Genomic DNA, 12562 nt, shown 5'->3' with positions numbered 1-12562 from the left:
TTACCTGCATGGTGCTTTTCAGCACAATCTATGACCCTGGCTGGACAAGTCATTTCTCCTCCTGGGACTAAGTTCTCTCATCTGCGAAATGGGAGGGTTAATTAGATTGCCTCTAAGAACTCTTCCAGCTCCATATTTATGATATTATGAACCTATATTTTAATGGGATAGACAACATGTAAATATATGAATAAATGTGTATATATTTTAAGGAATTTTGGGAGAGAATGCTTTAGCATCTGGGGATAATGAAGGTGAAGAAGGTGAAAAAGGTAATACCTGAGCTATGCTTTGAAGGAAACCAAAGAAACCAAGAGGCAGTGGGGAGGAGTACATTCCAGACATAGGGGAAGCCTCAAGTATAAGGTTATGAGGAAGGAAGTGAGAAGTACCAAGAAAGCCCCACTGGGGAAGAGCGGTCAGAAGAGGGCTAGAACTCAATCATTTGGGGGAACTAGGGACTATGGGGAATTTGCCAATGGCGACAGCAATAGTAATTAAAGGGTACAGGTGCTAAAGTAAGCGGGAGGGGTGTTGAGGTGGTGCAAGTTCGTCTTTGAGGGGAGTAGCTGATGGGAAGAATTGGGGAGGGCAAAGATGTGTACGCAACACTGTTGAATAGAAAACATTGGATTTGGAAACTGAAGACTGGCTCCCTGTTTTGTCTGTCATGTGGTGAGGAGAAAGCAATGTTTTATTTAATTCTGGCAGGTCACAGGGTCATAGATCATAACCGATTTAGAAGGAGAAGGGGTCCTAGAGGCAATCTAATATAACTTCCTTGTTTTGAGGAAACTGAGGCTCAGAGATCACACAGGAAGGAAGTATCAGAACCAGAGCCCAGATATAAATCGAAGCGCATTCCAACTAGTTCATGTTGCCTCATTAACATTTTCTCTGCAAGGGCTTTGCAATAACTGTTCATTCAGAGCACACCTTCAATCACAAAGTCTTCATGCAGATGATTTAACGGTTAGCCAGCAAATTCACGCCATTGGCTCCCTTCTCTATTCTATGGTAAAGTTTGTAATCTGTATCACCTGATGGAATATTTCAATACAGACTTTACTGCAGAATCCCTCTCCTTCAAAGCTCAATGAACACACTATCTCTTCCAGAAAGCTTTGCCTGGCCCCTTTACTTATTATAGTTCTTTTCCTCCCCCTAAGATCATACTGCATAAACTCATCTACTTAGTTGTTTTATCCTGCCAGTAGAATATAAGCCACTTGAAGGCAGTTACTTTTGTTTTTCCTTTGATCATTTGTATCACCAAAGCATCATGGGGAGTGAACGGTGGAGGGGATGTGTATGCCTAGCACCTAATGCATAGTAGGTACTTAAATGCTTGTTGGATTGAATTGGATATTTTATAATATTCGTATCAGTGAGTTGCATCTCCCCAACCATACCATCATCCCCTTCAAGGCAAGGATTATCCTTTCTCTTATAATTTATAGTGCTAGGATCAGGGAAGGTGTCAGCTTGCTAATTTAGTATCTTTAGCTCGTAGTTCAGGAATAGAATCAGGAACAGCCAGGACCACAAGGACCTTGATTCATTTGGCACTTTTTATAAACTACCATATTTGTCTCTGATGGACTTAAAAAACAGAAGGGCTTCACCAACACTGTCCAACATCTTCCAAGAAATCACTCTGAAGGATAAATGAGCCCCCTGAGAAACCAATTTTTGACTCTAGGGGTCCTTAACCTACACAATATACTTAATGATATGAGACTTAGATATGAGTATTATTACACTGTCTCTTATTAATATTACTTCCAGTGAATTAGAGTGTTTTTTCCCTGAATATAGTTAAAGTGCTCTTGCCTTGTAAAAATTCATAATTGACCTTTCCCAAAATTGAAATTAAAAGAAAAAAAAAGGTTATCTATAAACAGTAGATCACGAACTGGGAAACTTGCAAGTTAATCCAATTGAGATGCAATACATGAGTTTTAATTAGGGCTTATCAATGTAACCCAGCAGTTTGAAATGTTAACAAATTAAAGTCATTCTGTCTAAAATATATATATATAATAATTCGGGGAAAAATCAAATCAAGCAAAACACAAAATGTTTTTTTTTTCCCCAACCTAAAAAAAAATGAGAATGAGAGGTTTTTTTTTTTTTTTAATGATCAGAAGAAAATAGAATTAGTCAGCATTTCTTCTCATCACTGGGGGCAGCCTGAGATGCTATTATAATATCCAAATGGAAATTTTGTGTTCCTCAGGGTCTAGCAGCAACAGCATCTTATATCCACAAGTTTTATGTTCTTTGGTACTCCCAGGAAGACAGTCTTTCTATATCAAAATACCAATCTCTTTTGTGATTAGTGTTGTGAATTATGCAGATTAAAAGAATGTGGAAATCTATTATAGTCCTCAACAAAGAAGAACTATCTTCTAGGAAGAAAGAGGTCATAACCCCACTGTATTCTATTGTAGTAAGAACACAATTGGATTTATATGGCTGGTTTTGGGATCCAGTCTCACATTTATGAAGGGAACTGACAAAAAGGAAAGTATGGAGTGGGGAAAGCAACATGATGAAGAGTCTCACACGCAGGCCATATGAACACTGGTTGAAGGAGCTGAGTTTATGCAGCCAAGAGAAAAGGTGTTCTGGGCTAGGTGTGAGGGTGATAACTAACTTCAATTATTTGGCAAGCTGTCATATGGAAGAAGGATGTGACTCATTGACTCTTTGACTCCAGAGGGCAAAATCAACAGCAATGGGTAGAAGTTGAGAAAATGAATATTTATTCTTGATGTCATGAGTATTAAAAAAAATTACAAAAAGAAAGATTTTTGTAACAGAACAATTTATTTCTGAGTGGAATGGTCTTCTCCCTCATTGTAAGTCTTCTGGACAGAGGCTAGACAATCATTCATCAGTTATGATATATTAGGGAGTCCTTTCCAGGCATAGATTGTATTAAATGACTGCTGAGGTAGTCCCTTAAAACTCAAAATTCTGTCAAGGAAAAGACCAGGAACTAATGGCTACTGATTCCTTCCTTGTCTGGTGTATGAAAATGCATGAGTTTTTGTTGATTTCTACATTTATATCCACTACTTGCTGCTAATTGGTTGACTACTTCTTTGAATGAATAGACACTGTCAAACTCTGATAAATAATTTTGCTATTTTTTTTTTTTGTGAGGGAGGATATTCATGATTATATGGAGAGATAATCCTAGTATTCAAACCAGTTAGTCTATTGCCTTATGCCTTATATCTAGGCCTCTCTTCTTTAATTTAGTACTGGTACAATGAAAGGAACCGGGAGCCAGTAGTCTTGGGTTCTCAGCCCAGCTGTTCCTCTAACTCACTAGGTGACCTTAAACCAGTCACTTCATTTATTCCTTTTGTCCTTAATTAGCTGCCTAATTTCTGAAATGAAATTTCTGGACTAGGTTATCTCTAGGGCCCCTTTCTAGCTCTCAGATTCTATAGTACACATGGAATGCAGGTGAGAATAATGTAGAATATTTTTTTCCTCATAGCAATACATATGTTTTATCACAAAGAGTCTCATCTAAGCCTCTCAGTGAAAAAAGAGAGGTATAAATGATGCGTCTTCATTTCTTCCAAATGTAATCTTTGGTTTCTCCTTTGGGGGAGGTGTCCCTTTAAAAAATAATTTATCTAATTCTTTTTAAGAGTTCAAGTGCAGGGGCCAAAGGGAAATGAAGTGCATTCTCTGAATTGCTGACAAATCAAAACACTTTTTGTCTCTGGACTGCATCCTGATTGGCTATCAATAGCATATATGTAAATGAGGACTGCAGTGTCGAACTGCTGATTAAAGTCTTTGGTTTTCAATGTTCCTCCTGTCAAGAATGATTTTCAGCTCTTTGAGCCACACCTAATAAAATAAGGGAAGAGATCAAATGTCACTACTGCCTACTTTAAATAAATAAATGAATGAACAAATGAATGAATAAATGACTAAATAAATAGCTAAATGAATGAATGAATAAATAAGTAAATGAACGAATGCAAACCAAAATAAATAAATAGCTAAATGAATGGATACATAAATAAACAGACAGACAGATAGATGAATAAATAAGTAAATAAGTAAAAGGGCCATGGAAGTGGACATCTGGGCCCACATGATAGACTAGCACCAAGACCTTCAGAACAGTCAAGGCATGTTGACCAGGTGCAGGGAAACACAACTTATTTCTACATGATTATAAAGAAGAGGCATACTTGGATGGAATGGTGAATTTGGATTCAGGAAACTCTAGGTTTAAATATCACATCTGGGATTTACCAGTTGAGTGATCATGGGTAAGTCATGAATCCTCTATGTATCTCAGTTTCTTTATTTGGAAAATGGGCATAATAATACTCCTAGCACAGCTACAAAAGGTTGCTATTAGGCTCAAATAAGACCACATATATGAAAAAGCTCTTTATACATCATGGAAACATACCCTAGACCCTAAAAAGATTCATTTTTATTTTTCAAGGCCAATATTTATTATCAATGAATACTATCTTTACAGGGTATTGAGCTATATCTTCCCTAGAATCTCTTTTCTTCAAGTATTGGAAAGGCTATTATGAGAAAGATGGATTGGACTTGTTCTTTTGGCTAAAGGAAGCAGAGATACAAAAGCTGGGAGCCGCAGAGATGCCAATTTAGGCTTTGTGCCAAGGGGGAAAAAAAATCTATCAATTGGAAGTGTGCCACACTGAGCTGGGTTGCCTTAGGTGGTTGGGACTCTTTGAAAGTGTTAAGCAAATGTTTGATAATCACTTGTCAGCAGATTGTAGGGGGAGGGTCTTTTATTCCACTATGGATTGAACTAGAAGGCCTGCTAAGGTCCCTTTGAACCAGGAGTATGGTGTAAAGCAACTCCTACTGGCTCATAAGAGCCCGCTGTAAAATTTTCATTGTGAACATTTAAACTTTGGCAACAAGAAGATGCTACAAATCAGAGCTTGATTTATTACTGTGTTAATTGTCTGAACTTAAGAAAGCGTTGGAGAAAATATTAATAATGCAAATTAAACTTAAAAGTATGTAGTGTGTACTTTTTTTAGAGTTGATCATTATACATTTATTATCGTACTGTTGCTTCCAACTCAAAAAAATCTGTGATAATGTTAAATTCATGTGAGACTTTAGGATCACACTGTCACACACAAATATACTCAAACCAACCTGGGGCTACTATCTCCTCTTCAGACCTCTCTTGAACCTTTCTCTCTCCTATATAGGCAGAGACTTGTGGACCAAGGACCCAAACCTTCTGGGACACAATGAATGAGACAAATGTCCCAGGACCAGTGACAAGGGTAAAGGTAAGCTCTCAACAAACATTGCAGGAACAGAGTTCCTCAGCAGAAGGAATAAGAGACAAGCTTATATGAGAACTGTCTTGTGCAGAGGCACTACAAATAAATCCCCATTGAATGCTGGCAGCAGCCAGGTCACCAGCAGAGAAGATCATCATTTTGGGTTTGATAGTCAAACTGTCTGTTGCCAGAAATGAGGTGAAGATGAGAACATGATAGGACATGCCTACAATCACTGCTACTGGGAATGCTGAGGTCAGTCAAACAAGTGACTGGCATTAAGCACCTATAGTGCACCAGGCACTGTGGTAAGGGTTGGGCATAACATGGAAAAGGGAACAAAGCAGGCCTGCCCTCAAGGAGTTTGCAATGTAATGGGGGGGCAATATGTGGGAAAATAATCTATACCCACCAGATAAATGCACTATCAATTGGAAGATCCTACTTAAGTAAAGGCACTAATATTAAGGAGCACTGGAGAAAGTTTTGGGGTTTTTTTTTCCAGAAAGTAGGACTTTGCTAAGAACTGGAAGAAACAAGGGAGGTTGTTGGCTCACCTGAGTTCAAGAGTTCTGAGTTCCAGAGGACTAAGTCAATCAGATTTCAAACTAAGTTCAGCATTAAAAGATGGGTCCCTGGGACAAGGGAATCACCAGATTGCTTAAAGAGAAACGGAGTGTCCCAGGCTGGAAAAAAAAGTAGCTCAGATTTTTCATACTTATTAATGCAGCATCGTGTCTTTGACTAGTCCTTGCAATTCTAGCTTGGATAGGCCAGAAAGGCTTTTGGAAAGAAGAAAGAAACAAAATGAGGGAAGGAAGGAAAACATAAGGGAGGAAGGAAAAAAGGAGGGAAGGAAAGAGGAGTGAAAAAAGGAAGGAAAAAAGGGTAGAAAGGGGAGTGAAGGAAAGAGGGAGAAAAGAAGAGAAAAGGAGGAAAAATGCAGGGAGAGAAAGTAATGGAGGGAGGGAAGGATGGAATGAGAAAGGGAGGGAGCATGGAAGGTAGGGAGAAAGGAAGAAGGGAAGGAGGAAGGGGAAAAGGAAAGGAGGAAAGAAGTAATAAAGGTAAATAATGGAAGGAGGGAGGAAAGAATGGAAGGAGTGAAGAATTAGGAAGAAGGTAAGGGAGGAAGGAATAAAGAAGAAAAGAAAGAAAAAAGAGAGGAGAGAAGAAAGTAAAAAGGAAAGGAGAGAGAAGAGGAAGGAGGAGGAGGAGAAGAAGGCAAGAAGGAGAAGAAGGAGAAGGAGAAGGAGAAGGAGAAGGAGAAAGAGCAGAAGGAGAAGAAAGAGAAGGAGAAGGAGGAGGAGAAGGAGGGAGAGGAGGAGGAGGAGAAGGAAGAGGAGAAGGAGTAAGAGGAGCAGAATGAGGAGCAGGAGGAGGAGCAGAAGGAGGAGTAGAAGGAGGAGCAGGAGGAGAAAGAAGGGAGGAAGGAAAAAAGGGAAAAAAAAGAGAGAAATGGAGAGAGAGGAAGAATGTGCAGGCAGTCCTTTCCAAGATCTAGGACTTCAGGGGCACAGAAGAGTCTTTGCTGCTCAGTGGCAGGCAAGTAGAGGCTGTGACAACTACAAAGTTTTCTCAGAATCATGGGTAAATCCAGTGCCTATTGTGTTGGGTTTTGCTCTGACATTTAGAGCCCAGTGAATATAAATTGAGCCTGCTTAATATAAATCAATCATTAATCTAAATGTTCTCAAATTCCAGGAGTAAGAATGGGCTTACAAATAAATATGGTAAACACTTATGTAGTCTTAATTTATTTTTTTGAGTGAGAGAGAAGAAGGCTAGCTCTGGTGAAAGCTGATCCTCCCCAATCTAAATTTCTATTATTAGTAATTCATTTGTTTCTCAAAGATTTTCTAGTCACCCTGGTCCAGTTGAAAGAGTGTTGGATTGGGAGTCAGAAGATCTGGGTTTGAATCAAAACTTTTACCACCTGTGTGACCTCAGGGAAATCACTTTACCTCTATCTCAGTTTCCTTCTTTATAAAATGTTAAGGTTGGACTACTATTATTATTGGTGTCAAATCATGTCCAACTATTTCTGTGTTTCTTGTCAATGAGAGTGGAGAGATTTGTCCTTTCCTTCTACAGTTCATTTTACAGATGAGGAAGCAGGCAAATAAGGATAAGTGACTTGCCCAAGGTCACACAGCTAGTAAATGTCTTGAGGCCACATTTGAACTCAGGAAGATCAGTCTTCCTGACTCCAAGCCCAGAACTCTATCCACTGTGCCACCTAACTGCCCCAGATTGGGCTACATAACCTTTAAGCTCCCTTAAATCTCTAAGCCTCTGATCCTATGAGTTGGCCACTTCTCACAAGCATGATTTTAAAGTTTCCCATGTAGGAACACTATTGTGCTATAAGAAATGATGAACAGGCTGACTTCAGAAAAACCTGGAAAGACCTATATGGTCTGATGCTGAGCGAAGTGAGCAGAACCAAGAGGACTTTGTACACAATATGCAATGACTAAGAATGTTAAACTGAACCCTTCTCAGCAGTATGAGACCTAAGACATCTCCAGAGGCCTCGGGATGGAAAATGCTGTCCACATCCAAAGAAAGAACTATGGAAGTCGAATCGCTGTCACTTATTTTTACCTCTGTTTAGTTTTGTTTCTCTTTCTGATGGTTCCCCTATTGGTTTTAATTTTTACTTACAACTTCACTAATGTGAAAATATGATTAATGGGTATGTAAATGTAAAACCTATGTCAGATTGTACGCCGTCTTGGGGAGGGTAGGGGGGAGGAAAAGGGAGAAAAATTTTCAACGCAAAAGCGTATGGAAAAAAATTAAAAATAAAAATTTTAAAAAAAATAAAGTTTCCCATTTAAATGTACTGTTTTTTTTTTTTTTAACATGGGAAGGACTGTGTATTAACACTGTCAATTAGCATCTAAGAGGGGGGTCAGGTAGAAATGGGAAACAGAAACGATGCTTTGGTAATAAGGCAAAAAGAGTTCAGAGAAGGTCGATAAAAAAGTCAATGCCGTAGGCACATTGTACCAACCTCACAATTGTGTCCAAGTCAATCTAACTCCCTGATCAAACAGCCCATCTCTGAGCTCATGCGTCCCTCTAAGCGATTAAAGGCATCGTCTTATTTCCAACTTAACAGTACCAATCCCCCATCTCTGGTATGATGCCACATAATTGCATGGCTAAAATTTGGCTGACTCAATAACAAATCCCTTCTGTTGCAGGTTAATTACACAGACCACATGAAGGACTTCAAAGCTATTCAAAGCAACTCAGCAAATTTGGAATTCCGCTCCCTCTATCCCTTTTGCTGGCATTATATTCAGCTAAAAACCATTCAAGTGATAGAAAATCATGAATGACTACAGAACACTACCAGTATCTCGATTGGATTGCCAACCTTGGCCATAGATAATGCAATATAAACTCCTTAAGGCAAAGACTGAATTTTGCTTTTGTTTTTTGACTCTGCATTGTTTTATTTTTTTATTTTTTGTCACATCCTCTTTGTCAGGCATGGTGCATGGCATATGGTTAACATTTTATTAATTCTTGTTGCAATTGCATTGCATTGCATTGGACTCATTGAGTTAGACTGAATTGAATTACTGTGTGATGTGGGTTATATGGACCTCATACAATCAGGGGCATTATTTATTTGTTTTTATAGTGGAATTAAGCAAAGCTTTTGGCAACATCATAGAATTTTGAACTACAAGATATAATTCAGTCCAACCCACTTCACTTCCATTTTATAGATGCAATAATTAAAGTTTAGGGAGGTTAATTGGGGTGCCTAATATTATACAAGTAGTAAGAGAGCTAAGATTCCAATTTCTCGACTCCTAATAGAGTACTATTTCTTCTATGTGATGCTAATGTCCTAATGACAGTCACAAAATGTTTGGAAAAAAACTCCTGGCTTTTCCTTGAACAATCAAAGCTGTGAAACTAAGTCTGGGTCTACCCAGAATTGACTGGTCAGTGCATCCAAACAGCAGTTCAAAGGAAACACCAACCATCAGTTTGTTCAGTGTCATGTGATCTTGTACAGCCCTTTCAGCAACCCCCTCCTCCTTTTTTTTCCCTTTTGTGAATTGATTTGGTATTCTGAATGAATTAACCAAATTGCCCCTTTGTTAAGACAGCAAATAATTGGTTTAAATGAAGGTTTCCACTAGACTGACTCAGTAGATTGGTTGTTTCCCTGTTATTCAGCTGTAGCCCCAAGAAAGCCCTCATTTTAATCAACTTTCTAGTTTTTAACTTTCTGTCATGGAGAGACAGCAAAGTATACTGGAAACAGACCTCCTTGACCTTGGAGTTAGAGGACCTGTATTCAAATCCTGCTTTTGTGTGACCCTGGATAATTCCCTTCACCTCACTGAGCCCCAGTTTCCTAATCTGTAAATTCAGATGATATAAATAATAATGACAATTTTATCAAATTGTAGTGAGGACTGAGATAATATGGGCAAAATGCTTTGCAGCCTTTAAAATGCTATGAAAATGTGAGCTAACATTACTATGTGTGTGACCTTGGGTAAATCTCTTAAATTCTTTGGGGATCAGTTCCCCTATATGTAAAATTAAGGATATGGGATAGATGGCCTCTCTAATATTTCCAAGCTCTTATTCTGTGATCATATCTAGCTAAGAGGCTATTTCTGAAGGCTGTTTGTGGTTTCACTTGTCATTAGGTTATGTGCCCTCTAAAATTTGAATTCAGGGTGTGTATGCCAGCAGGCAGATGATAAGAATGATAAGGTTTCTGGATGGGATCTGAAGGTAAAGCATGGTCCAGTGTCTAGGGCCAGCCAATATAATGAGGAGGGAGAAATTGTTGTTGTTATTGTCAATGATAATAAAAACAATAATAATAACAATAACTAGCACTTAGATAGTGCTATGAAGTTTGCAAAATTCTTTGCATATATTATTTCATTTGATCTGAAAGTCATTTCAATTTATTTGAACAGGAAGACTATGGACCAGGGAACAAGTCATAGAATAATAGAAGCATAGCTTAAGAGTTGGAAGGCACCTTAGATGCCATCTAATGCAACTTTCTTTTTTTACAAATGTGGAGACTGAGATCCTGACAGATTAAGTGATTTTTACTATGGTCGCATGGATATTAAGCAGCAGAAGCAGTATTTGAACCTAAATGCTCTGACTCCAATCAAGGTACCATGTAGCCTCAAAATGGATAAGGATGAAGAATGACCCAGAGGTCTGTAGAAGGATAGAGATATCACAGAATGAAGATACTGCCTAGATTTAAAAGGGAAGGGAGAAAAGTTACTGGGCATAAATAAATCACTTATCCTTATTCAGTAAATTAGGAAGAATGAAAGGAAAAAAAGGCCACTAATGAGAAGGCTTTAGAGGTCTAGGATCAACAGATGAGACAGAAATAGAGTAGGTAGAACAGTTTAGGGATGTAAAAGAGCTTGTTCAGAGTACAGGAAGGGTTCCAATGGGCACAGGGACATAGGCTATGAGAGTGAAGAACAGTTGGCTGGGCTTGAGAAGAAGTGGAAATGATCCAAATAGGAATGAACAGATGGGAAGTGATGATAAGGACATGTAGTTTTCATCAAGTATGGAAATGCTAGATGGTAGTAATTGGAGGTCCTTTAGGAAAGGAATAGGTTAGAGTTGGCTATTGACAGTGTATGACTCATATATTGAAGCAGACTGGAGTCAAGTTAACTCAACAACCATTTATTAAGATTCAATTCAGTGTTAGGGCACAATAAAAGGGAAAACCAGGTCCTTCCCTAAATGAATTCAGGCCTTTTATAAAGGGAGACTTGAAGTAAGTCAGGGTAACCCGGCTCAGGAAGTAGGGCTGAGGAGGAAGGGCATCCCCTACAAGGAGGTAGAGTTGAGAAAGGACAGTATAAGAGACATCCATTAAAAAGGCATAGATAAAGTAAGGAGATTGGTACTGGGTAAGAAATTGACTAGTGGATCAGTGGAATATGTTAGCTACAAATTACATTATGATAAATGACCATAATAATTTAGTATATGATATGCTCAAAGATTCAAGTTTTTTAAACAAAAACTCAAAATTTCTTAAAAAAAACTGATTAGAAAACTAGAAAAAATATGGCAGAAACTAGGTACAGACCAACATCTCAAACCTATGCCAAAATAAAGTCAAAATGGGAACAAGATTTACACTTAACAGGTGATACCATAAGCAAATTAAGAGAGCATGGAGTAGTTTATCTTTTAGATTTATGGATATGGGAAGAATTTAGAAGCAAAGAATGTATAGAAAGTATTAAAACGTAAACTGTATAATTTTGATTACATAACAAAAAAGTTTTTTGTATAATATTGTTCGATGAAGAACTGTGAAATACTTGGCTATTCTAAGCAATACAATGATCCAAGACAATCCCAAAGGATTAATGATGAAGCATACTATCTGCCTCCAGAATAAGAATCAACATTGTTTGAATACAGACTGAAGAACACTATTTTTCACTTCCTTTCTTTTACTCTTATCTGAGGCTTCTTACACAAAATGACTAATATGGAAATGTTTTACATAATTTCACATGTATAACATATATCTGATTGCTTACTGTCTCAGGGAGGGGGGAGGGAAGGGAGGGAGAGGTATAATTTGGAACTAAACACTTTAAATAAAAATGTAACAAAAATAAAAATGGGCAATGAAGCAAGTCTTTTAAATTTTGAGCCCAGATGCACCCCAATTTCAAGTATTTTAAATACCCCCCCAATCATCAAACCTCAACTTCGCACCATCTCTTGACTCTGCTCCAAAATTGTCTGTCTTTTCTGAGCTCAATAGTTCTTTTCTCAGCTTCTCTGAGTAATCCCAACTCTCTAAATGTCAATCCATCCTGTCTTCAGTATACACTTTCAAGAACATGAGTTTATAGGAGCATAAATGTCAAGCTGGAATGGACCTCAGAGGTCATCTAGCATAACCCTTCACTTCACATGATGAAACTAAGGTCCCGAGATGTTGTGTCTTGCCCAAGATGACCCAGATAGTAAGCATCAGAGACATAAATTGAAATCTCCTCTGACTCTAAAGCTGGTGCCGTTACAGCCACTGTCTCCTTCACCTGCTTTCCAATAGTCTCCAACCTTCCAGTCTCCCATCCATCACTATAACTAATCAGTTAACAATCAACCAAGCCTGCCCATTGTAGACACAGTCCTCCTGTAAGAGTAAACCAAACAGGCATTCATCATTTAAACATTAT

The 12562-nt window shown here is 38.2% G+C and overlaps 1 protein-coding gene across 1 annotated transcript in view; it reads right to left on the bottom strand.

The window, feature by feature from the left end:
* The window catches only part of LOC110218426 (catenin alpha-2), a 1469797-nt gene that overhangs the window by 74814 nt on the left and 1382421 nt on the right, over window positions 1-12562 (bottom strand).

Source organism: Phascolarctos cinereus, unplaced genomic scaffold (genome assembly GCF_003287225.1).
Source record: "Phascolarctos cinereus isolate Bilbo 61053 unplaced genomic scaffold, phaCin_HiC Scaffold_2;HRSCAF=192, whole genome shotgun sequence".
NCBI lineage: Eukaryota > Metazoa > Chordata > Mammalia > Diprotodontia > Phascolarctidae > Phascolarctos > Phascolarctos cinereus.
This window is presented reverse-complemented; position numbering and strand designations above follow the sequence as displayed.